The sequence below is a fragment of the Delphinus delphis genome, chromosome 18, assembly GCF_949987515.2.
Source record: "Delphinus delphis chromosome 18, mDelDel1.2, whole genome shotgun sequence".
In the NCBI taxonomy this organism is placed as follows: Eukaryota; Metazoa; Chordata; class Mammalia; order Artiodactyla; family Delphinidae; genus Delphinus; species Delphinus delphis.
Window position 1 is genome coordinate 57,401,117 of NC_082700.1, and position 17,516 is coordinate 57,418,632.

At 32.7% G+C, this 17,516-nt stretch overlaps 1 long non-coding RNA gene across 1 annotated transcript in view; it reads left to right on the forward strand.

Moving 5' to 3' along the window:
• Positions 1-16,593, forward strand: part of LOC132413949 (uncharacterized) — a 160,248-nt gene extending 143,655 nt beyond the window's left edge. The window contains exon 4 of the long non-coding RNA XR_009516851.1: positions 16,534-16,593. This is a non-coding gene — a long non-coding RNA (uncharacterized lncRNA). The remainder of the gene's footprint in view (positions 1-16,533) is intronic.
• The last annotated feature ends 923 nt before the right edge of the window (positions 16,594-17,516 follow it).

The following is a 17,516-nucleotide window of genomic DNA, read 5'->3' on the forward strand; positions in this document are numbered from 1 at the left end:
AGCAGCTTAAAACCATACCCACTTATCAACTCACATTTCTGTCAGAATTCCTGGTGGGTTTGAGTGGGTTCTCTGCATATGGTTGCAAAAGTCCGAAGTTACATGTCAGCCAGAAATGACTCTTATCTAGGAACTTGTTTTGGATATATTCCTGAATATATCCAAAACAAGAATCCACTTCTAAGCACATTCAAGTTGTTGACCAAATTCAGTACCTTGAGGGGTAGGACTAAGGTTCCCATTTCTTTGTCACTGTCAGCCAGGGACTGCCCTTTATCATGTAGAAGATGCCTGCATTTCTTGGCATGTGGCCTCCTCTATCTGCAAAGACAGATGTGGAATGTCCATTCATTCCTCCCTAGGCTTCAAATCTTTCTCAATTCCTTTTTCTACCAATCAGGAAAATCTCTGCTTTTAAAGGCTTATGTGATCAGATTAGGTCCACCTAGATATTCCTCCTTTTGTCATATGAAGTAGCAGAATCATGAAATGATATCTTACAATATTCACTATCTCTACCCACACTTAAAGAGAAGTGGGTTATGCTAGGGCAAGGAACATTGGGGACTATTCTCAGAATCCTTCCTACCACACATCTCATGTGTGAAAACATGTATATTTGACCATATGCCCTCAAACAGAGGAAAAAGAGATGCTCAAGGAGAATTTGTTTTCAATTTTCATGTTGATAGAACAATACTACATAGTATATCTGATTGTTTAAAATTTATGGGATGAATAAATTTAGTTAATGTCTACAATCCTACTTGAACATAACTTTCTGAAAATACGTAAAAATGAATAAATGACTAGAGTTCAGTTTTCTTTTCTTCCTTTCTATGATGAGAGCTCCTGAAAACCCCAAATCTCCTCCAAAAAGAAGAGAGTAGGAATAAAATTACACCTTTAGGTATTTCTTTCGTTATGATGTCAGTGTCAACTAGTATAAAAATAGTATGGGCAAGGTTCTACTCATTATTTTAATCCAGGAACTTAACAATTCCTGGTAACCCCCCCACACACACACACACAAAGCCCAACAAACAAACAAAAACTAAGGCAAATTATAGTGTAAACCAGGTACATTTTTTCTCTGATGCTCCATTAGTTCTAGCAGATTGAAATAATATATGTAACGTGCTTTCTAAAAAAATACCTGTTGCTACCTGCCATCTTTTACCCATATGCACTGAACTATTTTTTATATTTGGTTGGTTTTCTACTGGGACACCGGTTTCTATAGAATGTTTCTGCTTCCTCTCCTTTTCCATCAGAAAATGCTGGTTGAAGTTCCTGCATCTGTTGTATCACACCTGAGTTTACTTGAGTTATGACTAAGAATATCTCTCCAAAGCTGTTCACATATGTTGTATTTTATAAATCTTCAGTTCCAGAAAACTGCAACTGTTTTCACCCCCTGGACTATAACATTTTATTATTAACTCTCTTACAATACTTGAAAACAATTTTGGGATAGTATCAACCTTGGATTTATCTTTGATTTTTATTATTATAAAATAATACATATTTATTTAAAGATTATTACATTTTTAAACACTTAGTTTGTCTCTGTATAATACAAACTCTTTTTTGTATAGTATATGCTCAATTAATTCCAGTGAGTTCATTTATCATTTATTTCTTCATTCTATGTTTATTCATTCTACAAAGATTAACTAAATTATCAATGGAACATTAAGAAAAATTCTTATCTATTTTAAACATTTTCAAGGTAATTTGACATCATACTAAAATATTCTTTAGAAATTAACTATAAATTATAATGTTTACTAAAAATTTGTATGTCAGGCTGTTTTATTTTTATTTTTTCCCCAAGGAAATTTTAATTTTATTAAATAGAACTGTCATGCAATCAGAGCACAATGTACTTACTGACAACTCAACAGCAAAATTGTCTAATGCTCTTCTGTATGACATATTATTATAGTTTTACAAGTTATAGTAATGGGTAACAGTCAGTGAGTAATTACTATGTGCCTAGCAATCTGCTTATTATTTTGCATAAGTTATCTCTAAACTTTGTTACATTTCTGCAAAGTAGGCATTATTGTTCCTAATTCATACCTGGGAAAAATGAAGCTCAGAGAAGTTAAGGAACTTGCCCAAAGTCAAAGATAGTAAGTGACAGAATCCACTGATTTCAAAGTCTGCTTTTTACACAATGTTACATTGCTAGGGCCTTTGTGAAGTAGCTGAGTGCTCTATCTCTGCAAGCAGAATGTCCTGGGTTTATTCATGGCTCTATCAGTCTGTGGCCAATGTATTTGGGCAAATAAATTACATCAGGCTGCTTTAAACTCTGTATGTCAGTAGCATATAATAGTAACATCCTTAGTCAGAAATCCTGGGTTCTAGTCCTAGTTAGCTTCTTTGTAGCTAATTAACACTAAGTAAGTAACTTATTCTAAAATGCAGTTTCATAATCAATTAAAAATAATTTTATAAAATGCTACATAAATGTAAGCTGTAATGATGACGATATAATGATGACACCTTCCATTCTGCAATACCTGCGTGATCTGGAATTGATCAGCTCCATTCTTAGGAGAGCATTCTAACAAGAAACAAAATTTTTCCTGGAGTAATATACCTTGATAAAGCTTCAAATGATACAATCATTGAATACTCACAAATTCTGAACATCTGAGTTATTTTCTTTTTATATTGTTCTGCAAGCCTATTCATGTGAGGAAAATTGATGGCAATAAGATTCCAAAGCAACCTGTGTATGAGGAACTGAAGAAACCAGTTGTGCAACAGATGGTCATAAGAAATCCTTTGAGAGCATGTTTGAAGCACAATTTGAATCAATATGATAGAGTTGTCAATATCAGAGAAGCCCAGACTTAACGTGCCTGTGCAGCAAAGTGTGAAGGGGTGTCTCAGTCAGAACAAAATGCTCTTAGGAGGCAAAGAGGCAGAACTATAAACAACAAACTGTGCAAGTGGCAGCCAGTCATTAAGGCTGAGATAGTTTATACATATAATCAATGTTGTGGAAATTTCAGTTTATTCATTAAGGTATTTGACTCACTAGACCATGCTTTTACATTGGGTGCAGTTTGATGCCATCAAAGAAAATATCCTTCATTCACTGTTTCAAAAAGGAGAAATTTTTAAGTCATTGGATATATGCCTGTTATCCCTCTGAATTCTTCGTATGCAGGGGGAATATTATGTTTGTATTGTTTTAATACTTAACACGTGTAAAATTCCTTACAGTTACTGTATGACTAAAAAGCAATATGAAATATTTCTGAAATTTATTTTCTCATTCAATAATATTTTTTGAGCAACTATCATTTACCAGACTATGGAGATAAAATAGTAAACAGGACACATACAGCATGTTCTCTATTGTTTTAATAGGATGACAGGAAAAAAGACAGACAATTACACTGATGTGTGACTAATTCTGTGTCAAAGTAAATCATAATATAGAACAAATACTGGAGGAATCTGATCCAGTCTACACAGTGTCTGGGTACTTTACCAGAAAACATCTCTCTTCCACCTTAGCTAGAAATCTCCCAAACTAGCATTGTTCCTTAGTTCATTGTTTCTCAAACTGTAGTAATAGCTTCCTTTAAAAAGAAATAAATCATTTCATGGGAGCTGAGCATTGTTATTTTTATTATAATATTATTTAAATATGCCCAATCATAAAACTTAGAACAAAGTTCTTGGGGTTTCGGTTCGTCTGCTACGAACCGAAAAGTGTACTGTAAATGAATCATAAAGCAACACAAATCAAATGACTGGAATGGAAATGTTTGCCTACTGGTAAATTGCTACAATGTAGATTTTTGAATATGACCTGATTTACTGCTAAATGATTTCTAACACAAAGTTCATTTCATAACTATTAAAAAAAATAAAAAATCTAAAAACAACAGCTCTTTGCCAGGGTCTGCCTCAGCAAAGTCAACACACAGAAAACTGTGTTGGAAAATCAGTACACATTCAAGAACCAACAAACATTTGAATAAGGTTACTATCTTAAATGAGATATAAGGAATACAAGAAGACAGAATTACACAGAGGAAAAGAAAAAAGAGTATACTTAGAACTTTAAAATAAGTGTTTCTTTTCATTTCTCAGAGATATAAGTGAAGGATCTGTGTCCATTAAGCAGAGATCATCACACAGTAATAAGCTATTGGAGATTCTGGAACTTAAAACTGTGATTGTTGAAATTAAAAATGAAAATAAAAACAAAAGTTCAGAATGTGGAAATAATTCCAGACTAAACAAAACTGAAGAGAAAATTACTATGGTTCAATGTTGAGCTACAAAATTATCAGAGAAAACAGAACCAAAAAATAAAGCAGTGGATATACACTCATATGTGCTCACACCTACAAGTACACACTTACCACGCAGAATTGTTAAAAATTCTAAAGTAAAACCCAGTGGTTCTTAACAGTGTCTAGGAATGGAGCTAGAATAGGAGATTGTCCAGCCTTGTATGCAATGTTCTCCTTATTAAAGGAAAATGCATTCCTATGTGGTTTACGGATATAAAAGGTATTTAATTTTAAAAGGCATGAAATAATGGGCTTATCTGGAAATAGAGGAGCAAAAAATAATATAATAATACTTACCTGGTATATATTTTAGTAACCAAGGCACTTAAATAATGTTAGTTGGAAGTCAAATTTAAAATGAAACATTAAGGTAGTCAATTATTCCTGTCTGATTTAACCAAACAGAGAAGAGTGAAAAGAGAAAGAAAGGAAAGGAGGAAGGAATTTTCTACTTAAGCTGCTCCAACAACTTACTACTAAAGTTACCCAGCTTCCTTAGTAAAAAGAGTCCCAAAAGTGGCATCATTTTTAAATGCGTTTCAATAACAACAAGAAAATAATGCAGTGAACCAATTTCTGAAATGATTAACTGCCACCAGTTAAAATACAATTTTGTTCTTGATAATAATGACATAACTGCACATTAATTATAAATGTCTACAAATAGCTTAACAAATGCACTTAGAAACCTAAACAGCATTTATAGTATAACTGAAATTCAGCTTTAGAACATAAACATTACATGTGCCTTGGTCTCTTTTTGAGAGGCTTGATGCCAGTTAAATGGATGGATTATGTGAGAAGTACTGTATAATCATAGTAAGTCATCAAGTGCTTTCTTATTAATATAAAACCTAGAACCTTTAATATTTGTAATCTATGTAATAATACTTTACTGTGTAAACAAAATAAATCCATATTTTTGGCATATTTCCCTGAAGACATAATTAAAAAGGAAAAAATGCAGTGAAATTACAGATTGGATTAACTTGCTTCTGCAAAAGAAATATTGTTTAGTATAAAAATTTTTTTTCTCAAAATAAAACTAAGAAAGTAAAGAGGTCTTATATCCAGAAATGTATTGAATTCACTTAGAAAACAGTCCAAATTCAAATACATGCACGCATTTATTGAGATTGGATGATTTAAAAAATTTTAATCTTTCAGATGGGATAATCCTGATTTATTTTTAATAAAAAATTTATTTTCTTACACATATAAGTATTGTATAAATAGTATTATACAAAAGTATAATGGCATTGTAAAAACTATAAGTTGCTCTTTGATTATATAGAATTATAACTTTTCCATATGGCTTTACTTATTGAAATCTCATAAGTACTCAACATTTAAGTCATTTTTCCAATTGAAGATGATGAAGAAAAGGCAAAGGAGGAAAAGAAACAGAACAGTAACATAAAAAATGAGGCCAGAGGGCTCCTGAGGTCAGCAAGAAATATGATGGAATGAAAACAGTTTTACTCTCATGCTTATGATAAGAACAAAGCTGGAGAAACAGCAAATTAATGACTTTTCTTGAACTCATCAGAAAACTGACTTTTCAGGGCAAACAACTAACCTGAAGTGGACAGAGAGATAGTCATCTGTCTTGAGAAACAGGATCCCATATTTAGACACCTGTCTTGAGAAACAGGATCCCGTATTTTCTTACCCAGGACAAAAGCTTCCAAATGCCACCTAAACAGGAAAGAAGATTCAGTTAATTTAAAAAAAAAAAGTTCAAGGCCAAGTGTAAGATAGAGTAAAAGTGAGAAGCCCCTTCAGATTTCAGACATGGGAGGAGGGTTGCACCTTCTTACAGGGTTTCCCTCCAAGATCTCCATGATGAACTCACAAGGAAGATCTGGGAGAACCTCAGAAATCTTTGCTGTGGTGCTGGCTGAGGAAGAAGAACAGCCATTATACAAACTCCACTCAGCCCTACTTCTCCTATTTCTCCTAAAGAACAAGTCTTCATCTACCAGACATTTAAGGAAGAAATAATACCTGTTGTACAAAATCTCCTCTAGAAAATACAAGGGGAGGGAAAGGTGCCCAGCTCATTTATGAGACCAGCATTACCCTAACGCCAAAACCAGACAAAAACTTTATAAGGTATTGTAAGAAGAGTACAAACCAAACTCTACAGTGGGTAAACCTGGCAGATACCACCTTAATCCAAGGATCAAGGTTAACAGGAACAAGTCTTTGATGCCATGTTGATGTCATGTATCCGTTGGTATGATGCAATTGAAGAACACTTTCTCTCTGTGATATTCTTCCCTCAAATCCATAATCCCAATATAATTATGAGAAAACATCAGAAAAAAACTAGTTTTGGTTCTACAAAATTCTTGACCAATACTCTTCAAAAATGTGAAGGTTAGTTCAAAAAAAAAAAGGAAAGATGTAAAACCTGTCACAAATTTGCCAGGAGACCTGATGACTAAATGAAATATTTTAACAAGCATTAGAAATTTTAATGTCTGTACTATACTTTACTAGCATCACACCTTTGTTATGTCTTAATTTTGATATATGTGCCATGGTTATATGAAATGTTAACATTAGGAGGAGCTTGGTGATAGGTATACAGTAAAACTATCTGTATTATCTTTGCAACTCTATAATCTAAATCTAAAATTATTCAAAATAAAAAAATAAAAATATGGAAAATGAGTATACTCATCAAAATTAAAAACAAACAACTGTAAGACTTCTACATCCCAAAGGCGGGTAATAAATTATTACTAGAATTAAAACCCTGACATACGGGAGCTTGTGTCAGTTCAGTACCTCACATAGCAGTCCCTGAGATAAACTTAGGCGTTCTGAAAAGTTATTGTCCTTAATGTCTGCAAGAAAAAAAGGGAAAGGAAGCCAGAATACACAGGGGAAAACTTCAGAATGCATTGAGGATCTGCAACCCATTAAATGAAAGATGGGTGGGAACAGGATAGGCAGGTAGAGCCTGAGATTGGTATGCAGATCTGACAGTTTGCCAGCATGATGAGAAGTTCTGAAATAGCTACTGTCTAATAAAGGAGCCGTGCATTGGACAAAAATGACCAGCACTGGTAGCCTTGCTATGTTCACTCATTGGCTGGGACTGGGCAAAAAATGTGTAGTCTCAGCTCAAATGCTGGGACAGAAATTAAAGGTGCTACAATTATAGACTGTCAGCTACCCGCTATCTTCAGTGCTGAATGCAAGTTCTTTTCTGAAGGGAGATCTGAGCAGGGCAACTGAAGAATAGTCAATGTAGAACTAGATGATGACAGCTTGGAGTAATAATCACATAGCTTCACACAAATATTCATATGGAGATAATATAGATATATGAAAAATAATTTTACTTCACTTTAGTTTGCCCTTAACATTTGATAATGTTTAATAATTTTCTTCCAAATGCTTATGAATGGTATGAATAAAATACTTTGCTAAATAAAATATATAATACAATAGTATAAAATTTTGTGAAAAAGTGGAAATAAAATCTTACTTCACTGAAACAAGGAAAAGAATAATATTAAATTGCTAATGTTAAAAAAGTTGCATGTCATGATGGGTATTTTATGGGATTCATCATATGCATTTAAATTAATTGTGTAACCATTTTATATAGTATCCCAAATATACAATGTGCTGAAAATCATATTATTTTCAAGTTTTGGAGCTTACATGGAAAAACTATGATAATTTGAAAATGTACAAAATATCATTTCATTCTTCAAAATACATTCAAAGTTTGCAGGAGCAAAAAACATGGATTATTTCTGGCATATAGTTGGGTAATTTGAGTGGAAGGAAATGCTGGTAATGAATCAAAATGTGCTATCTCTGAAAAAAAATCAGCTTATTCTATTCCATAAAAGCTTTCATAACTTGTTACTCTTGGCAAATACGTTTATTTGATTAGAGTATACAATTCCACCTAAATAAAAAGGAAAATGCCATAAACTGAATTCTCTTACCATTACTAGTTTGCTCACAGATTCCACATATTGTATTTGGACATTATCTATCTATCTATCTATCTATCTATCTATCTATCTATCTATCTATCTATACATCTTCACCAGAAGACTGCATGTATTTTTTCCAAACTGAAAAATATTGACTTCTAAATGTTGGACTGAATATTGGGGATTAATTTTTTTTCTAATCAGATTCACGCTGGTGTGAAGAGAATCAGTACATGTGCTTATATGGAGCGTTATATCCTATTCTTTTCTTAAATTCTTTGTATATTTACTTATATAATTTGATGTAATGGGAAAAAATTAAATTAGTATGGGTACATTTTAAATATCCCAGGTAACTTAGAGTAAAAACCAATGCCGAAACAACCTTAAAACAACATTAGAGCCAGAAGGGTTACACAAGTAAGTTGCAAGTGATTGGATAAAATTTTTTCTGAATGAATGAAACTTTACTTCTACTGGAATCGTCTAGAAATAATTTTAACTATTCCAAATTTTCCATATTCCAAATTATTATTTTTAAACTTTGTTCAACATATCATAAAAGAAATTAAATATAATATATTTTGTCTTGAATTAATAATGAAATGGTATTGAACTTTTAAAATATGTAAATACGAAATACAAAATTAAGGATAGAAAATTAGTTTAAAAGCTGTTTGTGGCCAGCTAGGAACAATCAGGTGATTGACAACTCAAAAAAACATCTTAGCATTACTAACTTTAAGACAGTTTATAAGGAAAATCATGATTCTGTATTGAGGTCCAAATTACAGGCAGAGTCAATCAGTATATGCTGGGGATTTTTCCCTACTGGATTTTAGAGTAAAAACTTAAAAGCATTCTTGATACCAAAAATTAGCATTCATTATTTATCTGTTAAATTGGTGTGCTCTTCTAAACTTAAAAGTAAAGGCTTTCTTGAAGAAAAGAAATAAGGTACTGTGAATGAATGTTCACAAATATAACAAGCTGTCAAGATTCACACAGAGGCAAGTAAAGCTATAAATGATAATAATGATAAAGAAGAGAAAGTATAATTGCATGTCTGAGGCTAATAAAATATGACAAACCATAAGAAATCCTGGCACATAGAAAGACATAGAAGTCAAACAAGACTGTCTGATGAAAATAATGTTTATTTCCTCCTCTTATTTGGTACATTCACTATTTTGCAAACTTATTAAATATACCAAGTTTAGGGCATAAAACTCCAAGTTCAGTCGATATTCCGTGTGGTACAAATTTTGGACTGTTATGTTAAAAGTAGAATATAAAATTTAAACAAGATTGATTTACATAGTGGCAAATTGAATCAAACCAATTAGCTAAAATAAGGAATTCTGTTATTTGAAAGAATCTGCTTATTGATATAGATAAATATGCTGCTATTAGGATATAACTGAATATATTTGAATACATTAACATTTCTCCTTGGAAACTCCATCTAACATTCTTGCCAAAATAGGTTGTGGTTTTATTTTGAAAGAACACAAGGCTGAGATTTTGTCTCTGATATATTTATGTATCATTGTTTTTTAAGGGAAAGAATATGAAATGTACTACAGTCACTTAAGGTAATTTCAAGCAATATTGTCTTCTGCATTAAGAAAAACATAGTTTATTTTACTTCTAGGTATTACTGACTACAGAAAAAGCCAAATTGCATTTTATCCCATTATATTTTGAGGTCTTTGATGGTACATTTTGGTATTATTATTTTTGTATTCATAATAGCTAGTCAAGAACTTGGTGTATTGTTTTTCTGTTTTTCAGTTCAATTAACACCAAGTTCTTAATGGCAAACATGTTTCATGGTCAACTGATATCTCATGTTGTGTCATTTAATATTTATAGGATCTGAGTCCTATATAAGTCACTATTTCTCAAAAGAACAGTTATTTGCTGAATAAAGTAAAAGTTTACATCAAAAGCCAAGAACCTTCTTCTATGATATTCTGCCCAAGAAAAGCTAAAGTTACCTTATATTATTCCAATCTGCCACAAATGCTTCAGGTATATTAACTTAAGTGATCCATATGCATCAAACAGAATAGCTTATTCTGCCACCAATTAAAATTAAACACTGGATTATGGTAGCTATTTTGTATGATTGAGAAAATGCCCAAGCTATTTGGATATAACCATTGCCTCCAAAATTCAAGACTACTTTAAAACCACTGTCCAACAATAATTGGTTGCATTGTAGTAAGTTAGTGAGATCTATTTTTGCAAGAACAAGAGGATTTTCTGATTATAAAGATCAAGTTGATGGGGTGCCTTCAAGATGGCAGAGGAGTAAGAAGTGGAGATCACCTTCCTCCACACAAATATATCAAAACTACATCTACATGTGGAACAACTCCTAAAGAACACATACTGAATGCTGGCAGAAGACCTCAGACTTCCCAAAAGACACCCTCAGGCGACCTACACACAGAGGCAGGGCCAAATCCAAAGCTGAACCCCAGGAGCTGTGCAAACAAAGAAAAGAAAGGGAAATTTCTCCCAGTAGCCTCAGGAGCAGCAGATTAAATCTCCACAATCAACTTGATGTACACTGCAGCTGTGGAATATCTGAATAGACAACAAATCATTCCAAAATTGAGGCAGTGGACTTTGGGAGAAACTGTAGACTTGGGGTTAGCTTTCTGCATTGAATTTGTTTCTGGTTTTATGTTTATCTTAGTTTAGTATTTAGAGCTTATTATCATTCTTAGATTTGTTTATTTATTTGGTTGCTCTCTTTTATTATTTTTATATATATATACATATTTTTTCTATTTTTTCCTTTTTCTCTTTTTGTGAGTGTGTATGCTTCGTTGTGTCATTTGTCTGTATAGCTTTGCTTTTGCCATTTTTCCTAGGGTTCTGACTGTCCGTTTTTTGTTTTATGTTTTTTTTTAGTTTTTAGTATAGATTTTAGTGCTTGTTATCATTGGAGGATTTGTTTTTTGGTTTAATTGTTCTCTTCTTTCTTTTTCTTTTTTACTTTTTAACTTTTTTATTTTTAATAATTTTTTCTATTTTAATAACTATTTTATTTTTCATTCTTTCTTTCCTTCCTTTTTTTCTCCCTTTTCTTCTGAGCTGTGTGGCTGACAGGGTCTTGGTGCTGTGGCCGGGTGTCAGGACTGAGCCTCTGAGGTGGGAGAGCCGATTTCAGGACAATGGTCCACCAGAGTTCTCCGGTTCCACATAATATCAAATGGCGAAAGCTCCCCCAGAGCTCTCCATCTCAGTGCTAAGACCCAGGTCCACTCAACGAGCAGCAAGCTGCAGTGCTGGACACCCTATGCCAAACAACTAGCAAGACAGAAATACAAACCCACCCATTAGCAGAAGGTCTGCCTAAAATCATAAGGCTGGGCTTCCCTGGTGGCGCAGTGGTTGAGAGTCCGCCTGCCGATGCAGGGGACACGGGTTCATGCCCTGGTCCGGGAAGTTCCCACATGCCATGGAGTGGCTAGGCCTGTGAACCATGGCCACTGAGCCTGCACGTCCGGAGCCTGTGCTCCACAACAGGAGAGGCCACAACAGTGAGAGGCCCGCGTACCGCAAAAAAAAAAAAAAAAAAAAAAAAATCATAATAAGGTCACAGACACCCCAAAACACCACTGGACACGGTCCTGTCCACCAGAAAGACAAGATCCAGCATCATCCACTAGAACACAGGCACTAGTGCCCTCCATCAGAAAGCCTACACAAGCCACCGAAGCAACCTTACCCACTGGGGGCAGACACAAAAACGATGGGAACTATGAACCTGCAGCCTGAAAGAAAGAGACCCCAAACACAGTAAGTTAAGCAAAATGAGAAAACAGAGAAATAAGCAGTAGATGAAGGAGCAAGATAAAAACCCACAAGACCAAACTAATGAAGAGGAAATAGGCAGTCTACCTGAAAAAGAATTCAGAGTAATTATAGTAAATGTGATCCAAAATCTTGGAAATAGAATGGAGAAAATATAAGAAACGTTTAACAAGGAACTAGAAGAACTAAAGAGCAAACAAACAATGATGATCAACACGAGATATGAGATTAAAAATTCTCTAGAAGGAATCAGTAGCAGAATAACTGAGGAAGAAAAATGGATAAGTGACCTGGAAGATAAAATAGTGGAAATAACTACCATAGAGCAGAATAAAGGAAACAGAATGAAAAGAATAAAAGACAATCTCAGAGACCTCTGGGACAACATTAAATGCACCAACATTCGAATTATAGGGGTCCCAGAAGAAGAAGAGAAAAAAAAAAGGGACTAAGAAAATATTTGAAGAATTATAGTTGAAAACTTCCCTAATATGGGTAAGGAAATAGTCAATCAAGTCCAGGAAGCTCAAAGAGTCCCATACAGGATAAATCCAAGGAGAAACAGGCCAAGACACATATCAATCACACTATTAAAAATTAAATACAAATAAAAAATATTAAAAGCAGGAAGGGAAAAGCAACAATTAACACACAAGGGAGTCCCCATAAGTTTAACAGCTGATCTTTCAGCAGAAACTCTGTAAGCCAGAATGGAGTAGCAGGACATATTTAAAGTGATGAAAGGGAAAAACCTACAACGAAGATTACTCTACCCAGCAAGGATCACATTCAGATTCGGTGGAGAAATTAAAATCTTTACAGACAAGCAAAACCTAAGAGAATTCAGCACCACAAAACCAGCTCTACAACAAATGCTAAAGGAATTTCTCTAGGCAGGAAACAAAAGAGAAGGAAAAAAATTACAATAACAAACCCAAAACAATTAAGAAAATGGTAATAGGAATATACATGTTGAAAACTACCTTAAATGTAAATGGTTAAATGCTCCAACCAAACAGAACATATATGGATATCAAAGATGTCTATATACATAATAGTTATTTTTCAGATTCTCCATAGAAAATATTTTCAAAGTTATGAATGTCATTAATATAAAATTTGTTTAAAGCTTCTGGTAATTAAATACTTAATTGTCCCTATATGAGTGAGTTTGTATGACAGAAAGATGTTTCAAGTTACTTGGATTATAATCAGAGAGCTATTGAATAAATTCCCGATTCCTTTGAGAACATACTGGAATGCACAAGTTGATTTACCTAATTTTTTCACCATATTTGAAATCTTCATGTTCATTCAAAAGCTTTAGATTATTATCTCTCCAAGTAAGTATAATATATATATTAAAATTCATATACAAATATGCTTTTGCAAAACCTTCAGTGTACTATTTGCCCCTGTCTGCTAGTAGTCTTAGCATACACTGTCCAGAAGAAAGATTTTCATTTAAATAGTCCAGTAGGAAAACTTATATAAACTTTCCAGATCTGCAAAAGAAAGCCTTTGATAGTAGAGGTGATTTAAATTAGTGCTGATTTAGAACCCTTTTTAGAATATTTGCCTGTCAGCTCAGTGCTTGACATGGAGCTAATTAGAGCTTTTTTGCCCACAAAAGATGATTGTTAAGTCCAGCAACAATACACATGGAATGATTAAAGAGCCTCAGAAGCAGAAATAGAAAGGCAATTTTTATTAGAGTGTATTTTCTTTTCTACTTTTGACCTCATAGATTAGATTTTTGAAAGTATAATACCTCTTATTCAAAATACTGGATAGGGCAAAATGACTGGATTGACTTCTCAAGCAAGGATAATAAGGAATTGTGTATTTCTCTGTTAAAGATGATATATTTTATAAAGCATATTCATTTAAACAAAATCATACATATTCATATTTTACTGTTAATTTATCACTGAAATTTTAAGGGGAATGAAATGATAACCACTTACTCTCTTTTTTTTACCACCTTGGATTTTTTAACTGAGATGAAATTCACATAACATACCATGAACCAACTTAAAGTGGACAATTCAGTGGCATGTTGCACATTCATAGTGTTATACAATCACCATGTATCTCTAGTTTCAAAACTTTTTTATTACTCCAGAAGAATATCCAGGACCCATTAAGTAATCTCCATTGAGAATTTCTACATCCTAAGCTGAAGCAGCTATCTCTTTTGCATCAATATTTGCAAGAAATGGGGAATACCATTTGTCAAGATGAGCTCGTTTTGTTTGTTTGCTAGCTTGGTTTTTAGTTTTTTGGGGGTCTTTTTGTTTGTCTGTTTGTTTTTGGTCCAGAATAAAGTACAAAGATATTCCTGGAGCTAAGGAAGAGCTTTGGCTTTTGACAATGGTGAATCCATAAATTTCTCATCTGTCTTGTGCTGCTTCTTTCTCTGCGCAGAAAGTGTTTAGTCATATGCAAAGGTTTTTTTCCCCTTGAATTAATTAATCCTTGAGGTTTTTGGAATTTTTATACTACTAAAGTTAATTTCAGTTAAGGAGAAATTCCAAATTGTGTTAGTTATGTTTAGAGGAACTAGGTTGAGATAAAGAGACATATCTAATAGAAGGGTAATAGCCACCCTTCTTATTCCCATTTTTGTGCCAGTTTGAAAAACTTTTTTTTCAGTGGGGGGGGCAATCCTGGATTTAGTTGCTATGTATTATGTCACTTACAAATAACCTTCCTGGAATACACAGCAGATTGAAGCTGTCAGTTTCTCCCTGTAAAATAGGTTCCCACTTGCTATGCACATCCTTTCCTCTTTTTGTACTTTTTGACTTCATTTTCCCTTTCTTAAGCTTAGCCCTCGAATGAGTATTCTTGGCTTTGAACTTCTACTGAGTATACAGCGTCTCCATTTCTTATATATTATTTTATAAGATGGGGAATGGTACCTTTTAATAACTGAATGTTTTCAATTTTAGTTTAATCAAAATATGACTAACTTTTAAAGTTGGTGCTTTTCTTTGTTTTATGAAGATATTTATTTGAATGCAGTTGTTTAAAACAATACATTTCTAAAATATTTGTCTACTAATTGAGAGGCATTAGGAATGCTCACTAAAGAAGTGGATTTATGATTCATTTTCTCTCAAGATGGGCAGACTACATAACCTTTATTGGCCTCAGTTGACCCATTCGCAAGGCAGATATAACAATAGAATCAACTTATGAATTAATTGTGGATCTCTAGTAGTTTAATGCATGTAAAATGCTTAGAACAATGACTGGCACAGTATGTTCTCTCTGTTTTTACTAAAGTGATTCAACTTATTTGTCCTAACTGGGATGACCAACTGATTTTTTTAATGGCAGTTATTTGCATTGTGCATCTATTATATTTATTTAATTAATGCCTACCTTTAAAAGTTTATGTATATATTACTTATACTTAAATATCAATGTGTACCTTTATCTACCAAGATGCTTGTTTATGGTTTTATTCTTATAACACTCATACTTAATTTGCAAATAAAATTCAATAGTTTTATTTAATAACTACGGTGCCAGGCTATAGTTTCTTTTTCCTTCCTCTCCCTTATTATACATCTATTTAATGTAAGAAAATAGTTATTTTCTTATATTAGACTATAAGATACTTTATCATGATTAGATTATCAGTAAAAATATTCCTAGATTCATTGACTACTCCTATTTTTTCTCAATGCAATCTACATTGGCATGTCTGTTTGAATGTTGGCAGACTTTACTGAACTGTGGTGAAAGCCTCAGCCTCTAAAGGCAAAGTGAATGGCTTAAAAACTATATTACATCCTGTGTTCCTGTGTCCTACATAGGTATTTGATTTCTTAAGCTTTGTTATCCTCATTTGGAAATTAGTAATACTATTTTGTCCATATAATTCTTGTAAGAAATGAAATACGTATTATATGCAAAAGACAGAACAGTGCTTGGTAAAATATACATAATAAGTGCTGAATATAATTATTATATAGTTCCAATATGATTTTCATGGAGCTTATCAATTATATAAGTATTTCTCTCAAATATATGTTATATCTTTGAAATTTTTAACATCCAGCAAGTTTTGATTTTGCTGATTCATGAGCGATGGTGGTATACTGTACTTTTTCCTACTATAGATAGCCTATTACTGAGTAAAAAGAATTTGATACAACCTTTTAAAAAATAGTCTTCCCTTTTCTAGCTTATAATGTATAAGAAAAAAATATAATGCCTGTTTGGTTATGTTTCCATTGGTATTGACCTGTTCTTGAAATCTGGATTGTTTTTTGGTTTTCATGGGTTTATAATTGGTATTCAGAAAAGTTAGCAACACATACCTAGGTGTATGTCTTTATATAATATTTCATTTTATGCTTATGCTCAAACTATTTCTTTTCCACTCTTTTCATCAGGGACTCCTTTATTTTGTAATTAGTTTCTGGACTCAAACACTTCTTTGCATTTTTGTCATGGTAAGTGTTACTTCTTTCATTTGATGCTTTACATCATTATTAATTTGTTCCTGCATATTTTAATTCCTACCTTTATAATATTTCAACTGGAACTCCCTTTAAGCTATCCTATATTAAAAAAAATCAATTATTTATAACCACATTGACATATACATTGGAAATCTTGATCGGAAAGTCAGAATTCAACATTCAATAAATTTCAAAAAATATTCCTATTTCAGGTATAAATCTAACCAAGGGTTTGCCATAGCTAAATAACTACTAAGTACTCTGCTAACTTTGAAAATCTTTAAATATATTCCTATTTTCTATTTTTTTCCAATTTTACTGTGTAATATTTCATGACAAGGATCATTGCTTCTGATGCATGTTTAATTCACTTATATTTTATCAGTACCAGGAACATGAGAAATGTAATCTATGCCATTTAAACTATTTTATATTATACATATTTATATACATATGTTTATAAATATCATATACATACATATGCACATATATATTATATGTATGTAACATACATACGGAAGCAGGAGTGTTCAGCATAAAGCAAAAGTCTGTGTTACTTCTTTGATAAACAATGATCACAGCATAAGATTGTTTTGTGAGATACATTCTGCAGACTTGCTTCGTGACATGTAATAAAATGTTGATTGTGAGCCAAAATAAGAATACATGATATATTTTTAAACGACTTGATTAGATTTGAGATAACACCTTGATTCCCAATAATCTAGCAGTTAAAGCAATACATAGTGACTTATGCTCTATGAAATTTTGTTATAATCCAGAATACAGCTATATATTCTAACATTTTATTTCAGTTATCATTAAGCATATGTAATATGACATTAACTGTTGCATCTTACCAATGTGATATTTTTGCAAATACTTTTGAAAAAAGAAGTATTCTTCACTGAATA